The 11,829-nt window shown below is 41.7% G+C and overlaps 1 protein-coding gene across 4 annotated transcripts in view; it reads left to right on the top strand.

The window, feature by feature from the left end:
- Nucleotides 1–6,332: 6,332 nt before the first annotated feature.
- Nucleotides 6,333–11,829, top strand: part of NRIP1 (nuclear receptor interacting protein 1) — a 94,221-nt gene continuing 88,724 nt past the window's right edge. For 2 of the 4 annotated variants that reach the window (XM_045540467.1, XM_045540468.1), the window contains exon 1: nt 6,348–6,439. The gene's annotated coding sequence lies outside the window, so the exon portion shown is untranslated. Of the gene's footprint in view, nt 6,440–6,984; nt 7,090–11,829 lie in introns of those variants that run through there. The other 2 variants (XR_006732725.1, XM_045540469.1) reach the window with 2 other exon arrangements.

Raw genomic sequence — 11,829 nt, 5'->3', positions numbered from 1 at the left:
GAAATTTGATTCTCCAGACCCGGGCATGTCTTCCGATGACGACAGCCCCTGCCAACAACCTTATTGCAGCCACATGAGAGACCTTGTGTCAGGACTATCCAGCCATGCTGTTTCTACATTCTTTACCCCCAGAAACTATGAGATAATAAGTGCTTCTCGTTTTAAGCCACTAAGTTTCGAGGTGATTTGTTATGGACCAACAAGGAATAACAATTGATCTTTTCAATCACTCTACACCCTCACCAACATCTGTCTATATCTGTTTTTCCATTGTAGCCATATCTATTGCGTGTGAAGTAGCATCTCACTGTGGTTTGGGTTTGCATTTCCCTGATGGCTAATCGTATGGAGCATTTTTCCATGTGTTTAATGTATAACTTTTTTGGAGAAGTGTCTATTCAGATACTTTGCTCATTTAAAAAATTGGGTATTTGTCTTTCTACTGTTGAGCTGTGAGTATTTTTTACATATTCTAGGTATAAGTCCCTTATCAGATTTATGATTTGCAAATATTTTCTCCCAATCCGTGGAGTATCTTTTCATTTTCTTGATGGTATCCATTGAAGCACAAAAGATTTTAAGTTTGACTTAAGTCCAACATACCTATTTTTTCTTTTGTCATTTATGCTTTTCATGTCCTAGTTAAGAAGGTTTTGCCTACCCAAGGTCATGAGGATTTATTGCTATATTTTCTTCTAAGAATTTCATAGTTTAGTTCTTACATTTAGGTCTATGTTCCATTTTGAGTTAATTTTTATATGTGGTGTGAAGAAGGGGTCTTTTTTGCATGTGGGTACCTAGTTGCCCTAGAACCATTTATTGAAAAACTGTTATTTCCCCCATTGAATTGTGTGAATTCATCATGGGGGGAGAGGGGTGTGTGTGTGTGTGTGTGTGCATGCTCCAGGCTTTTGTGAAAAGGCAAATTGTATGAGATTTTTATGTTTCTTAAATTAAACAAATCTAAAACAGATATGTCAGTGTCTCTGTTTCTTTTGAAAGTCAAACAATTATACAAATGGCAAGCATACATCATGTTTTCTTTATAGCTTTCTTCCCTACAGAACCCTGAATAATTTGGAAAAACAGATGTGTACTACACTTTGTTTTAGTTGAAGGCTATCTGAATAAATCTCTAAAAATTAACAGGATCATGTTTTCCCTGAATTGATTCATGTTATGGACATATGTTTCTGAAATCCCTAAAAGAAACTTTTGTATTTATTTATGACAGGACTGCTTAATGAGATCTACATACCCCATGTAGATAAAAAGGATAGGGTTCTGTATAATATTTACTCTCAATCATTTAGACATATTAAACTGACACAGCATCAAAACTGACAGGTTTTCTTTGCTTCATTGATATTTCTTGGCTTTTTTGACCCCTTAATACTAGACATTTTTTTTGTTTTGAGGAGGAATGAGAAAGCACCATGCACATTCGCATTTCATTGAAGTATCTGCCTTTTTATTGTGCAGTTTCAGCTGCTTGTACACATTCTCAATATATTTTTTTAAGATCTAGTTTTCAGGATTCACTTTAGTGTAGGAATTTTGTGCCCCGGTTTTGCCAGTTCTTTGCACTCAAGTCCCACGGAAAGTAAAAGGGCTCCAATCTCATTAAGGAAAATTGCACAATAACCTGCAGATAGGTGTCTAAACATCTTCACGTTAGCTCTTTACACTTTTCTCAGTACTCAGGGATCTGAAGCGCATCCTTACAGCTGCAACTTTAGGTGGGTGACTGCCTCAAACAAAGGCTAGTTTGGATTTTGTAGTCCATAAATAACTACCCATGGAAGAATTAAAGTGCAAAACCCCAGGTTTCTAGAGCTAGGAAGATGCTTGGCAGTAATTAGCATAGAGGTAGTTCCATGTTGTAGGAAGACTTTTTTTTTTTTTTAAGCTTATTTAACCCCAAATCTATAGCGTTTTATTTCTGCCATAAAGACAGTTTACATTTACAGTCTACCACCACAGTTAATAGAGATAGAAGTAATTGTAACTACAGTATGGTTAATGAAGACACAGTACATAAAATGTAAACTTTGCTGATTCTCTAATTGGTATAAAAGCCTAAAACACACAAAAGTGGTCTTTATAACATAGTATAATTAAACATCAGTAATTGACATAAATAAAATCTTATATTTAACAATACATATTTTCGTCTTAGGAAAATTTATTTTTACTATATTACTAAGGATTTCCTACATTCTCTGGAGCTGGACTATCCAATATGGTAGTCATTAGCCACATGTGGCTGTTGAGTCCTGGAAGATGTGCTGAGTATAAAAGACATACTGGATTTTGAAAACTTAGAATAAATTAAAAAATTTAAACTATCTAATAATTTTTATGTTAATGTACACATTGAAATCATATTTTGTATATATTGGGTTAAATAAAGTATACTATTAAAATTAATTCTGCCTGTTTCTTTGTACTTTTTATACGTGGACACTAGAAAATTTAAAATTACATACATAGCTCACATTCACAAATGTTTTTTATGGATTCATTTCATGTTTTTATGGGACAGTGCTGCTCCAGAGGCTAAGGGACTGTAACTAATAGTCTACACTGGGGTTCCATTTTTATATGATCTATTATTACACACATTTTTCTCCTCAGGTATTATAGTTCATTCCATAGTATGTATTATGGGTTCAATACTTTTCGATGCATATTTTTGTTTTATCTCACCTCTTTACTGTTAAACAGTCTGTTTCTTCTGAGAACACCTTTGCCCACTTTACCTACTTGGCAAATTCTTTTTACCTTTCAACAACCAGCTGAAGCATTATTTTCTCTGTAAAATCTTCTCTAAACTCCCTTGCCTCACACCACATCCCAAATAGAAAGACACATTCTGCCCTCTGGACTATGACAGTATCTTGGCCAACATCTATTGAATGCTTGCTGTTTGCGGAGCACAGAGATAGGTGGTTGGGGGTGACCAACTGTGAATGAGAGGGATATGGCTCCTGTGCCTATACTGCTTGCATTTTAGGGTGGGACACAGAAGAATAAATATTCACTCATAAAATGGCTTGAAAAATGCTATACAGGAGAGATTTCGGGAACACACCAAAGGCTTACCTCTCCCAGACTTTTTGGTTGATAGGCGTATAAACTGAACTATAAGCATCTGATCACGGGAACCCTGGGCTTTAAACCATACTTATTTATTTAAGTATATAAACTGAATGACATCTTGTTCACATCACAAATGGCTCAAATGAGAATTGGCTTTTTAATACAAATTACCGAATAGGCATTATATTACACATATGCCCTTAATATCCTTGCAGTGATTCTCTTAGCCAGGAAAGTTAGGTATTGATTTTTTAAAAACAAAGGACAACAACAAAATAGTCTCCACACAATTAGCATGATTAAGTAAAAATGAATTCCACAAGAGGTGTGCGATTTACTTAACACTACTGAACTATCAAAAGAGTTCAGGATTTTAATGATTGGATTTTGTGGGGTTGAGCAGATAGATTAATAATAAGCGAGCAGCTTTGGTAAGTCATTTAACGTATGGCAATGGACTTTTTAACACGTGTTGGAGGGCAGGACCAATACTTGGCTTGTTGGGCAGTATCAGTGATTCAAACTTTCATTAAGAAGCAAAAGAAATGATTTTAAAAGCAACATTTGAATAGTCCAACGATTGGTCCCTAAGTCTATGTACTAAGGTGTGTGTGTCTTACTCCTTGGTGAGCACATCAGTCCCTTACACAGAACCTATTAAGTTTTACTTTAAACAGAATTGTGACAAGAGAGGCTATTTGGATTCCTAGTCTGCAACAGACTGAGCTGCCCATCACAAGAGAAGGGCAATGTTAGAGGCAGCTACGCTGGTAACAGAAAAAGGACAACAGATTGTCAGTTAGCAAAGGGGGAGAAAGAGAAAGTCCAAAAGGCAGACGTAATCACTAAGTCAGAGCATCCTGAGTCCTTCAGTGCAGGGACTCATAGCTTTTATACCTCTGGGGAGGATCCCTAACACCTACCTAGGAAAAAGCCTTGTATACCATAGGAGCTTGATGTATTTCTTGAATCCACTGCAAGCTACTACAACAATTACTTTCAATAAAATTGAGACAGAATTGTCAAGAAAATGCCAAATGATATCCAATAAACTGCTTAAAGAAACAGAAAGATTTATAATACATTTCAGAAAATTTTTGTATAACAGTTAAAATAGTTTTTTAAAGTTTGACAACCCCTCTGCCAAAGGGGCAAGTTCCAATTTTGCTGGTCATCATTTAATCGGAACAATTTACTTTGTATCAATTCTGAATAAATGATGCGCTATAGAACACAGGCTTTACTAATTTGCCTTGAGCAGATTTTGAACTGTGGCATATGCAAATAATATGCTATTATATGAGGTTTAAACTGTATAATATGGCAACAGATTGCATAGTTGAATCACTAGGGTGATATAAAATAATTGTTCTAAAATGTACCAGTACCATTAAGCAAAACATTCCTACCATGTGCCCGGCACTTTGTTAGGTGCTGGATTTATTAAGCATTAATTTGAAAAATTGCTTTCACTTTCAGGATCGTGAAGGTATTCCGAAACTCTCATTCATATTTTTAAAGGTTGAGTGAAATTTTAAATGCACAACGCAGCTATTACATAACAGGCATAGAATACAGTTTTATGACTTGGACAGTTTTTGTTTTGTTTTAAGTGCATTAGCAACTTTATTTTCAAATGCTATCAAATTCTTAAGGATATGAAAACCTACGTACAAGAATGGAGTTCATACACTCACTAGTCTTATGTAATAAGTGTGCTAACACAGGCATGCCATTTCAGCGTGTAGGATAAAACTAAGCTATACTTTAGCGTTTTTGAGTCAAGCATAAACAATTTTAGCAACGGCACTCATTTCCCCTGGTAATTTTTTTCATGGCGAGTTACTAAATGCTAGATGCTAGAGTCAAAAAGAAACCTGACATCCGGGGAGGTGTTGAGAGGGTGTTAATAGTTCTAGTTAGATGTTTGGGGAGCGTTGTGGATACGATTTTAAAACAGCAAACACACGGAGAAAGGGAAATTATGGTTTCATATGACTTTCTCCCTTCACCAATTTGTATCCGTCCCCCGCCCCCCAATTTAGAGGCGGGTTCCGTGCGATTAGGCTGCAGGAAACCGAGAGGCTCCCCAGCGCTGCCGCCCCGGCCTCGTGATGTAATTGTTATTTCTTATTCGGAGGCCGAACCGAGGAGAGCTGCTGAAGAAGTAGCAGCCCTCGCTCCTTTTGCCTTATCTAGTTGGGTCAGATCCTTCCCGATGATGTAGACTGGCTGCCGGACTCCGCTGGAGACTTCGCAGTGACAAAGCAGCCGAAGACAAACCCTGTGCCTGGGTCCTGCGTCTGTCCGGGGAGCTGACCCGGGCACTCCTCAGGTCTCCTTCCTAGTTGGCCTCTCGCGCTCACTCCACACTATTGCTGGGTGCCTACTACGTGCTGGGCGTGGGGTCAAAGCGACCTAGAGTTCGCGCCCGTGCCCCCCAAGATTGAAGCAGGACACACAGATTACACGGGGACGGAAGGGAGGCGGTGAAAGGGGCCAAGGGAGCGGTGTTAGGGGGTGACATGGGAGGACGGAGACGCTTTAAGCGCCAGCACCCGGGCGGGGACCCTGGGGCATCGAGGGCGCCCCAGCCCCCCAGGCTGCGCCCCAAACGCGAGCCCTTCGGCCTGGGTAACGAGGACCGTCCCCGGGCCCCCGGGAGGAGCTGTCCAGGCGCCCGCAGCGGTCGGGGGCGGCCGGACAGAGCCGGGAGCCACGGGGGACGGCTGGGCGCGCCGAGCACCCACCTCTCCCGGCCGACGCGCCGCTCTCGCTGCCGCCGGGCCCCGCAGCCCCGGCTCCGCCACCCGGAGTGCGGGCGAAGAGGAAACCATCAAAACGGAGGGGGCTCCCGGCTCCCGCGCCCTGCCGGGATCCGCGCGGCTTCCTCCCGACCCGGTGACGATGGGAGGGAGGGGGAGAAAAGGGTTAAGAAACTTGGCTGAAGAGCTGAATGGCGTGGAGCGGCGAGGGGAGGGACCGGCCGCGCGGCCTCGCGGCGGAGGGAGGAGCGCGGCTGCGGGCGGGCGGCGAGCGAGGCGCTCCAGTCAGCCGCGCAGACATTGCAGCAGAGCCCCGAACTCGGGAGGCGGCGGCGGCGGCAGAGGAGGAGGAGAAGGAGGAGGAGGCGGCGGCGGCCGAGGCGGAGGGACGACCCGGCCCCGCGCCCGCCCGCCCGCAGCCTGCGCGCGCCCGCCCGCCCGCCGTGGCCTCGCGTCCGCCGCTCGCTGGGTAGCGCCGCCGGTTGGAGGGAAGATCTCGCCGGGGCGCGGGGAAGGTCGGGGCGGCGGGGCGCCTTCGCGGAGGGAGCCTGACGGCGCCGCGGCGGCCTCGGGTGAGTAGCGGCCGCTGCCGGGGGGCCCCGAAGAGCGGCCGCCAGCGCCGCCGGAAACGGCCTTGGAGCGCGGCCCGCGGCGGCGCCGGCGTTGGCGGGCAGGGCCGCCGGGCGTCGAGGCGGCGGGGGCGGCGCGGCCGGCCGCGGGCTGGGCTCGGTGGCGGGAGAAATCGTCTCTGGGGAAACCCTGCCTCTCCTCCCGGGTCCGAATTTCCCCGGGAACTCGGGGTCCTGGGCAGCGGAGCCGGCAAGTTGCGGAGTTAGCTCCGGGTCGCCAGTCCGTCCGTGCCAGTCCCGGCCGGGGGCCGCCGCCGCCGCGTGTCCCCTGCGCCCGGCGGACACGGCTGCCCGCGGCGCGGGGCTGGGGGCGCGCTCGGCTCGGCCCCGAGTCCCGGGCGCTGCTCGCCGCGCCGCGCTCGGACCTGCTGTCCGGCGGCGTCCTGGGCGGCGCCGGGCACGGCTCCCGCCTGTCGCCGGGTGCCTGCCCGCTGCGCGCTCGCCGATTCCCAGCCGGGAAAGTGGCTAGGAGAGGGGACAGCTCTCTCGGCCCCCGCCGGACCCCCGGCCCGCTCTGCCAGCACTTGTCCGTCCCCTCCCGGGGGCGAGGTTCCCGGACCCGAGGCCGCAGCCATCATTTTACCCTGAGCCAGGTTAGGGTGAGCCCCGAGGAAGTCCTGGAGGCTTTGGGAAGCTGCTTTTCTCTCTTCTTCTGTGTCTTCCCTCCTTTCTACTATCGAATATTGTTGTTTTCCGAAGGGTTTGCGTGGGAATATTCGACATACCCTCCCATCCTTTCCAAAGTAGTTTCCGAATTTTAATCGGCCGTCGTTCAGTCTGAAGGAACAAAGGAATCAACTGTGTATTCCAGGCGGACAAGCCGAGAGTCTGTGACACATGTTGATCTCCGAAGCATTCCAGGACTTTCTACCCCCTATCATGTTAGTGATTTAATTGGGTTCCAGAGGTAGCAAAAGAAGGACAGAATCATTAGCACTTTGGCGTTTTTGAAATATTTTTTAATGGGATATTTTATTTTGGGAAAAAAGACGTTCTCAGGTACGAGGATTTTCAACTCAGTTGGTGGAACCGAGTTGGAGTTTGTCTCCGTGTAAATGATTGAATGTGAGATTGTGAGAAAATATATCTTTAGAGAAAGAAAGACCATTTATAGGTGTCCAGAGTAGAAATGGTTGTCAGGTTATTTTTGATGAATGCTGTTTATATTTCTTGGGGGAATTTGTGAAGCAAGGGGCTTTGGTAATTCATTCTTTAAAGTTATGAATTGCATTGAACCTGCTTATTAGTGAATCATAGGTTTAGCAAGTGGGTGGCATTATTCAATGTTTAATCATCAGTTTGCCACCTTTGTTGCAGAGACAGTGAAATAATAGACTTTTTAAACAAATGGTGCTTCATCGCCTGGCCCTAAGTGTCAGTTGCTGCCTGGAATATGTTGAAATGTTTTTCAACTTCCAAGTGAGTAAGTTGCTCTAGTTTTGCCCAGCAGTTTGGTAACATCCATAGGGTTTAACTGGCTCAGGGAGCAGTGGCTTCATCACCAAATAGTAACTTTTCTCTGCTTGGACTTAGTTCCTAGAGACAAAGAAGGAGAATCAATCAATGGAGCAGCTACCATGCCCGTAGGTTTGGTTACTCTGTTTCCTACTCTCCTAGGGAAAGATCTCTTTCCAAACTTACCCAAAATGCCCTAGGACTGTGAGTAAAATATATACATATTTTTTAAAAAAATACTGTTCGTTCTTACTCAAATGAGTACTCTAGAGTGCCTTTGAGGTAGTTGAAAACCAGGTTTAATGCCTATGGGAAGACTTGACTTAGAACCACTTCTTACATGTATTTCTAAACTCTGCAGAACTTAGATTTTACTCATTTAAACACTTTAAAATGTTGTAAGTTTGCACTAAAGAAATGTGTGAAGAGGCTAAAGGCTCTTCTGACTCTTGCAGTTTTAAGAGCAAAAACGTCATGATAAAAAATAACCTATACCACCACCTAGAGTCTGTTTGTTAGTTTATTGCTCCTGAAGTTTGCTTAACTTGACATGTCTCTTACAGTTCTGATATAGTCAAAAAATGATTAAGAAACGATGACTTTCAAAAGGCCATCCAAGAGAACAATTATTTAAGTAATAAATAGCAAGTGCCAATTTAAATTATCCAAGCCACCTTTAGGATTGAAAATTATGGTATATCAAGTTGAATGGGCTATTCTCCAAAAGATATTAATTCAAAAGAATTTAAAACAGGAAAATTTCAGCTCATGCTCCAGGATAGCTCTGATTGCTTAAGAACTTTCAGTGTTATCGTAGAGTCAAGAAATCTTACAAATTAAATGCCAATAGAGCTTTCTGAAGTCCAGGTGAAACAAAAGCAATGATAAAAATATAGGGGAGCATTACAACTACAGAAATTCTAGAAACTCAAAAGTTAAGAGAGAATATAGGCTGTGGCAGAGTTGTGGTTCAGAGATGTGAAAAGTAAAATCAATGTGAATTAAAGTGGTAATCTGTTTTGCTGGTGATTATTTGTGTAGTAAAGCAATCTGTTAAATGGGAGACATTAGGGAGGCAGCTTTGTTGGCTATGTGGCTTATCATCACATTGTCCATGGAGGAAGTAATGTTCCTCCTTTAAGTGGTATAGCCTGAGAGAAAGATGGCCTCCAAGACTTTAATTAAATACCAGTTGAACAGAGAGAACTAGAGCACTGTATTAATTCTGTCAAACATCACTATTTTAGAACATTGAGGACAACTAAAAATGAATTAACTCATATCTGAAAGCAGAGTTTTATGGAAGGTGACAGATGAGGCAAAATATGTCAACCTAATGGAACAAATAAGATAAGGAGATAGACCATCCTTGACTCTAGAAAGATGAGAGGAAGGGAGATCATTATTAATTGCACAGATTCTGTTGCAAACCAGTAGTAGAAGACAGTGACATAGAAGTAATTTTAAATCATAGTGGCATAGGATATATGAGGTTAAAGGATATATGAGATTAAAGGAATTAGGTTTTTAATTTTAAAGCCTAAAGAATGTAAGACACTTTAAAGCTCATGTTTTAACTGTTGTTTGGGAAATACAGTAATAGTTTTGCGCATGAGGTTCAAGATAATTCTGCTCAGGATAAGTTTAAAATATATAATTTTTATCAAGAAAAATGTAATTCACTTTAAATTCTTACAGGGTTAGTTTTGCTTTTCCTAACTTTAGATTGTCTGATACAGTTTTTAAAGTGAAGGTTAATAGAAAAGAGTTCTAGTGCCTCTCCCTCTCCCCCACCCGGTTTTGCTCTCTTCCCCTTTTCTGAAATAAACAGCTTCTACATCTTTGGATGTTTTCTTCCATGAAAATTGCCTTCGTTTGCAGCTTCCTTTCTTGGCTGTGGTGGGGTGAAGTTTCTTTACTCTTGTACTTTTTCCCCTCTGCCCTTTCAAGTGATTGATACACAGAGTGAGTTTTGTTTTGTTTTGTGTTTTTAATAATGATTTACTGTTACATGGATGGGGACTGGGAAATAGCATTTGCTATTCTGCATACCCATGTCTTCCAACTGGAGAAATATTTTTATTAGTGTAATTTTGACTGCTATTGAAAAGTCAAAGAAGCATTTTCAGCAGACTGTGGTGGGGGGACTTTCAGGGTATTTGAGTCTGAATCTGTGAATTAAATTGTTCAAGATGCATTTCCTTAAGTTGCAGTTTTTTCAGGGGACTCTCTGGGGAGGAAGTGAGTGAACTCATTCTGTAGTATTTAGATAACACAGCAATATGAGAAATGCAGCACCAGGATGGTCACTAAGACTTGAGAAGGTAAAAACCAGGAGAGTCAGATGATGAAGCAGGCCATTGGAATGGAATTGAGGATTATGTAGAGAGGTTGGAATGAACAAAAAGTAAATGGAGGGAAGAGATCTTGTTTCTGTATCCTGTTTGCATCTGATGCTGAAGCAGGGACATGAATTGCTGATGGTAATGGAGTCCCTTCTATGAGACCAACAATATTATATAAATAGTGGTTGTTTGAGGGAGAGAAATGACAAGTTCCCCATTTGTGGATGTGCACATTTTGTTTTTGAATGTCTCTTAAATATATCTAAAGTAGAAGATCAAAATTGGGTACCAGAATGGAATCAGGAGTTAAAGTTTGTCTGGAAGAAAATAAATTAGTATCATATCATTTTTCTTTTGTCTATTCTTTTAAGATCTGGAGTTTTCTAAGGGTCTTAGTCATCATGGAAAACAGTTTTGAGTGCTGAGGTTTGGGTGGTGAACTGGATAACTCTTTTATAGTAACTCTCATAAGGATAACTTGATGTAAGTAACTACAGAAAGAATGTTTTCTTTAAGCACATTACCATGTGACTCAAGGTAGGGGGAAAATTGAGACCACAGAGACCTCTGAAGTCTTTTCAGGTTTTCTTTGCAAACTATTATATAGATGCCCATCTGTTGTTTTTTTCTTCCTTGAAATTTAATGTTCAATTTGATGGATACTGAATGTGTAGGATTCTAAAGATTTGAGTTTATTTAAAACAGAACTTTTGTTTTGCTACAGGTATGAAAGTCTTAATTTTTCATAATAAATATAGGTACCGAGATGAGTAGAAAGTTATACTATTTTTTGTCACTGTTACAGTACATACTATGTATCATGAACCTTGAAATTCAAATTGATCCCTACACTATCTTGCAAATATTACATATAAAGCATTATAAAATTTGTGGTATTTTAGTTTATCAATACACCTGAAGTATAATTTTTCTTAAGTTTGTAAAACAGAGAGAACAAAAAATCAGTTAAAAATAAATGTACTAAATTTTACCATTATATTAGGATTTTGTTAAAATTAATATCTTGAATAATGCTAGGGATAAACATTTAGCCTAGAACTCTAGATGTAATGTATTGAGAAACATATTTAAAGAGTTTAGAAGGCTAATAACTCACAAATGGAGAAAAAAACACTCTTTGTGGTTATGAAAAAAGGGATCTTCACTGTATTTACTTAGTGGTATTAATTTTTTTTAAAAAAAGCTATAACCAGTTTTAAGATAGATTCTTCTTGGAGATAATAGTATGAATAATTAGCTGTTAAATTACTATTTATATGATTTGGTTTTTGGTTGAAATAATTTCAAGATCTCTAGCATATGTCGCAACTTTGGCTGGAAAGATGATTGTGACATCCATCCATTCATCCATTTTCTCCTTCCTTCCTTCCCTTCTTTCTACTTTCAATAAATCGGGCTGGGGTAAAAGGATTTTTTTTTAAGAAACTTGGAAATAGAATTCTCTGACAGGGTTAATAGTTGTGTTTGAAATTCAAAGCTAGCATAGTTCACTCTCCCCAGAAAAATTTTTAA

This window comes from Lemur catta, chromosome 1 (assembly GCF_020740605.2).
Source record: "Lemur catta isolate mLemCat1 chromosome 1, mLemCat1.pri, whole genome shotgun sequence".
Taxonomy (NCBI): Eukaryota; Metazoa; Chordata; class Mammalia; order Primates; family Lemuridae; genus Lemur; species Lemur catta.
This window is presented reverse-complemented; position numbering and strand designations above follow the sequence as displayed.